This window comes from Clarias gariepinus, chromosome 7 (assembly GCF_024256425.1).
Source record: "Clarias gariepinus isolate MV-2021 ecotype Netherlands chromosome 7, CGAR_prim_01v2, whole genome shotgun sequence".
NCBI classification, from domain to species: domain Eukaryota; kingdom Metazoa; phylum Chordata; class Actinopteri; order Siluriformes; family Clariidae; genus Clarias; species Clarias gariepinus.
This window is the reverse complement of record NC_071106.1, coordinates 36,341,650-36,348,036: the sequence shown is the minus strand read 5'-3', so window position 1 is coordinate 36,348,036 and position 6,387 is coordinate 36,341,650.

Below are 6,387 nucleotides of genomic sequence, written 5' to 3'. Positions count from 1 at the left end.
ATCGATGCAGACGTTTCTATCATACACACACTTCTCCCGGCTCATTGTTTACACACACATTTAAATACATCCGTCAGGCCGTAATTGCATTAAGGTCACAAGTGCTGCTTGGTCATTCTTTTGTTTTAAGATGTTTCGTTTGAAGAAGTGCATGCATTTTTAATACTTATTACCAAAAAAATTGTTACAAAACATACCAGACTTTGTAGTGTTTTATATATATGTATGTATACGTATAGGTTTTTATTATAATTATCACCATCGCTATTGTTTCGATGAGTCAAGTGCTTTGGCAGATTCCTCTTCCCTGCTCCGGTTGTTTCAGGCCTGCAGAGCGAGGCATGATTTATTTTAGTTATGTGTGGACGTCCAGTTGCAGAATAGCCCATTGTGTTCATCACAAAAGAGAAAGGCCAGCCTCAGCAGCCGGGCAGATGGCACATTTTAGTATTAGAGACAATAGTGTTCGCCCAGACTTCTATTAAAGAACGCACCGAGCTGCATACTAATCACGCATACATTAAAGCGCCGGCCACAAGCCACACATCAGGGGTTTTACATCTCCTTAACATCGAATTTCACGTGGAATTATGAGACGTGATCTTGATATGATCACAGGAAACTTGTTTCGGGTTTCTTTGTTCTTTGTGATTAAGACTAAACTCTTTTCCAGCAAAGGAAGCAATGTCCAGAGTAGAGATCTTACGTCACAGGTTTAAGGGCTTCCACAAAAAAAAGAAAAGAAAGAAACAAGAGAAAGAAACCCACAAGAATCACAAATATTAATATAAACAATAATAGATACAAAATTGATTTGACACAGACAAAAAGAGTCACAGTTATACATTTGGATGATCCTTTTCCCCCCCCTTTAGCTCTAACCCATATCCCCAGAAGATCTGCCTTATTCCTGTCCCCCCGGCAGCTTTCCTCCCCTCCTCCCCCCGTTTCAGCAGGTGCAATTTAATGAGATGCAAATGAGACACGCATACAGCCAATCTCATGTGCGATGATTAAGCACAGGATATTAACCATTCTCTCCCTCCTTTTAATTTGGTTAATTCCATCTTCTGTTCTGTCCCTTCGTCACACAACTGGTGCAACAGTCCCCAATATCCAGGGGCGAAGAAAAAAAAAAAAAAAGACCCCAAGTATCCTCTGGATTTATCGTCCATCTTGGTCCTCCTGAATAGACGAAAAAAAACAACAACTCGCCTGTGCTTTAAGTCAGAGCACCATTTCCTTTTTTCTGCTTGTTGTTTATCTGTTGTCTCTCCGTTTTTGTCCGCCCAGTTTTTTTTTCCTTTTTAAATCCATTTGCATAATGAAGATGAGGTGAAATTAAGATCCCCGACCGAGCTGAGACGAGAACGCTGATGATCCAAACCTCATTAACGCGCCAGGATTAGCATATCCACGTTTAAATCCCGCTCAACCGATTTACCCCAAAATAAAAGCAAAAAGAAATTTCAGGCATGACGAACGAGCCTGCTTAATTTCACGACCTCGTTAACGTCTGTTCATCGAGTCGCCCAGAGCGGGGGATTCGCCGACGAAATTCCCGAAAATAAATTGTTGCCCTGAAACCATGGAAGTGATGCGAAGGTGATGTCGATGCAGCATCCTAACACGACGTCCAGAAATCCCTGCCTTTTAAGAGCTTGAGAAAAGGATGGAGAGATAGAGGGAGAGAGAAAAAATGTGCATTATTCATACACCAAATCCATGTCGAACATCCAGGCTGAGGATCTCTGAGGATCTCAGAGTGTCTGCATGTTCACGGTGTTTCCCCAAGCACAGGTTCATCTGGTGTTCAAAGACATCACGAGAACTTCGTAGATGTCCCAAGTTACTCTGCTTCTCCGGAAGCGATTCATTTGTCCAGTTGGTCCATCTTGTCCATCATGTGTCTTCATAATAATTTTTAACAGGTTTTACCACAGAAGACATCCATTGTTTTTATTTATTTTTTTAAAGTAGTCGTTAGAACATCATGGCTCCATTTTGCTGAATCATTGTTGTGTAATAAATCCAAGGCCTTCCTGGTTCTCCTCCCAGTTCCTTTTGTCTCCTCCCCCATTTATAAACCGCTTCCAGATTCCATGAATGAATCTGCCAATGACACAGCATCATCCCTCTACACAGCGTTGGCACCAGACTGCCAAGGGCACCGCTCGGCACTTAGTCCTGGCATTCGCCGGCATTCCTTCACCGATCCGTACCCGCCCATCGTTTTTCATTCTCACACCCGTTGCTGCCACATTCCTCCATCACGACCAAATCTGTCACCCTAATTAACCCAACAAACTCCACCGGTGTTAATTAAGCTGTCGGATCAGAGTGTTTGTCGCTCTTTTGTTTTCTATTTCTTGTCCCTCGGGCTCTTTGTCTTTGCCAAGCGGCACGTGTCAGGAGCCATCGCTGCGGAGACACGCTGGCACCGTGCCATTCTTGAAACGATGCCATGATTCTGGCACCAGACGGCACAGCGGAGATCCTGGCACTCCGCCGAACGTTAGCAAGTGTTAATGCCCGGTGCCAACGCAAAGATGCGCGGAGAAATACCTACGCATACAACAATGCCACGTGCCAGAGATGTCGATTAGCGCGATGCGGAGAGGAACCGTGATGGCGCTTAGACCACGCGAGGAGATCTTGTGGCGATGGAAACATCATCCTGGTACCTATTTTAAAACGATGTTGTCCGTCCCTGAAAAAAACCCCAACAAAGAATATTAGCAACGCACTAAAATTCTCGTCACGTTCTGCACACACCAACATCCAAAACTTACGCTTCTTAGGGTCTGATGAAATCCGGAACTTTTCCCAACTTCATCCGTTCATTGAACCTCACAAATCACTTCTCTGTTAGTGATGGCAGCTGGTTGACGACTCTTTCTCTTTCTGTCTCTCCTCCCTTCCTCTCACTGATGCCCGCGTGCCTACACTCGCTCGCTAGCGCCAGCGCTGACTGGATGGCACTGTGCCAACCTCACACGACCGCCGAGCTCATTCGCCACTCCGCATCAGGCCCTTCCCCCCGCAGCCTCTCACTTTACCTAACGAGAGCTCGTTCTCATGTTCTGTCTCTACTTCTCTTGTTTCTATTTTTCATCTAAATTTCCCCTCTCATTCCATGAACACACATAAACACGGACTAATTCATAATCATGAGCACAGACGCTAACGAAAAAAAACCCCTCTTTCTTTTCTTATCTGAACAGATGGCTTTGCCCTGGATGTGATTAGTTCGCCCATTAAGACGCAGATTCTTGATTCTGAACTCCTGTCAAGTAGGCCTCAACAAGTTATTTCCCCCTTCTGTCCCCTTTTTTTTAATCTCTTTTCTCTTCCTGCTTTATTTAGGAGAACTGGGCGTGAACCCCCCTTGCAACAGGAGGTAACCGCGATGCAAATTAACTGTATTAGCAAGTGAGTGAATAGCATGAATATGCAAAGTTGGGTATAATTTATGAGTGTATGTTCTAAACCAACACAGCATCCATCATTCGTCAGAAATAAGGGTACTAAACTAAGGCTTTATGGCACAGATGCTTTGTCACTGGGGTGGCACCCACATGAGCACGTCTTTTGTATGCTCGCTTAGTGGAATATAATTGCACAGGAACATCATTAAGGGACATAATTGGATCTTAAGGAGTGTTTACATTACAGTGCCTTAGTGAACGTATCTGAGCAGTAATCTTCCCCTTTTAGTCCTTTTGTCCAACTTCCTTCCTTCTTTTCCATCTCTATCACGTCTCTCACTCTCTGTCTTACTTCTTATCATGGAGTGCGGGTGCCAAAGAAGGATGTCATGGTAAAAATGCAACATGCGTAAAAAAATAATCCAAAAATAAAAATACATTATAGATGCATTCTGTCAGAAGACACAAAATTAGGAAAATGATTTAGGAGCAAGTAGTCAGTGAAATTTTATTACTCCAGATCTGATTTGAAGATGTCAGTTTTAGAGTAGGTGGTAAAGTTATGTAATGGTTAGCACTGTGGCCGCGCACCTCCAGGGTCAAGGGTTCGATTCCCACCTGAAATCTGTGTGCATGGAATTTTGATGTTCTCCCCGCGCTTGCCGGGTTTCTTCCAACAGTACAAAGCCATTGAGATTAGGTGAACTGGTGTTTTCACTGTTTTCCTCCAGGTTGTACCCAGCCTTGTGCTATATATATATATATATATATATATAAAATAACTGCTCAGAATACAATACATTAGAGTTATATAAGCCCTTGATAATTTATCTTGTATCTATAAGTTACATTGCTTTGTCTTGCTTCATTCTGTTTTTACAGATTACTCTGTATGTAGTCTACTGTACAGGGTGGCCTAAAATTCTGGATCCTCAGACATGCTTCCTTAAAATTTTATGTTTCCGTTCTTCTCAAGATGCCCAGGATGGCATCAGAATTAACAAGTGAAGATCAAATCAATCTTTGACGTCATCTGAAGTCGGTAGTCTATTAGAATCGGTCCAGAACAATCTCCGCACCAAAGGCGGAAATCATCTCTGCATGTAACATCATCAGCTCTGTTACAATAGGAAATGTTCAACATTCCTGTATTCAGTGTACTCTATACACAAGGCGCTACATTTGTGCAATAGAATTCTTACTGCATTTTTCTTATGGATACTGAATTTCTGTAGGTAATCCACACACAGCAACAAGATTATCGACAAGTGCATATCTTCCTATAACAGCATTTCCTATAAAAGTACTTCATCCTTTTTGCACAAGAGCAGTTTGGATTGTATTAAATACATTCTACACTATATACTGTGTAGTCATATCTTATGGAAAAAATATAATAAGATATACTACTGCACTGTGCATATTTCTTGATTCCAACACACTCATACACACATTTCTTCATATTAACTGAAGTGAAACGATGTAGATTGAATTAAAGAAAAGGGGACAAATCTTTTACTGTAACAGGCTGCAAACTGCCTAAAGATACCATTTATAACTGGTTGTTTATGTAACAACCTCAGTAGTGACCTCATTTCCCCTCTCGTCTGTTCCAACCACTCAGCATTCAGCATCACCCGTATACTAATCACCAGCTTGATTATCTGTCATCACATGCACCTGTTTCTCACTGGTTCACACATTAAGACGGATGTTTTTTTTTTATGCTTGAATGATTCATAGGTCACTGTTTGGCTTAACAAACTAAAAACATTCCTCGGATCTGCTCAGGTACAGGAACTGGACTGAAAATAAGAGACAAAAAGTCCTTCAGGAAGCCTGGAGATCTATTCCTTAAGCCCACATTAAAAATACTTTTAAAATACATTAAACATCTGACCTGGAGATGAAATGTGAAGAAATGAGGGGCTGTTTATCTTAAGGAATAGTGTGTACAGACTTAATGTCGGTTTTCAGGCTTTAGTGCTGACATTGAAGACCCCTTGCATACATATTAATGTGTCCTTAAAGAAAACATACCCATATTTACAATGACACAGTCTTTAGCTTTATATCATACAAGTCTGTGTGAATTGTTGTTATGGAAACATTATTAAGCATTAATATAATCCCTGGATTGGCAGGTGTGCTGCTGTCCAAGGTGCTGTTATAGAAGGTTAATTAACTCCTCCTGACCGATCAAAATCAAGAATCCAAACAATGCTGTGATAAATGTTTACAATAAGCCACACACACACACACACACACACACACACACACACACACACACATACATTGTGTATATATACTGCATATATATATATACTGCATATATATATATATATATATATATATATATATATATATATATATATTTCAACATTCTTCTTAGAAACAGGGCTATGAGTATGAATTATTTCAGCAAGGCTATATCATGACATCACAATCTCTAGTGTAATAAGTAAATGAGCCTCAGTGTGATTCAGCTGATTATCATGCGGTCAATAAAAGGCAAATCAGTTCAGGCCATGGGATTTGACTACTGTATGAACTGAAACCTGCAGATGACATCATCATTTTTCACCCTTACTGTTAATGTGTTTTAAGGAAGCACGCACCCACCCACCCACACACACACACACATAGAATGAGTTACAGTAATGGGTACTAGCAGGACCCTGTGGTATATAAATCCCTTTTCCCATCAGCCCCTGGCCTGACCCTTAACCCAAAGAGTCATATGGTTTTCAGGAAGGTGTGTGTGTGACCTGGTCGATAGTTACAAGGTCTCTGCTCCTCTACATCATATTATTCTCGCATCTCTCTCTCCATTACTGGGGAAGAGAGTAAATCTCTCTCACGCACCTCTTCTGTCTTTCTCTTTCCTTATCTGTTTTCATCTGAGAGAGAGAGAGAGAGAGAGAGAGTGCAAGCATGGGAAATATTAAGAATAGCATGG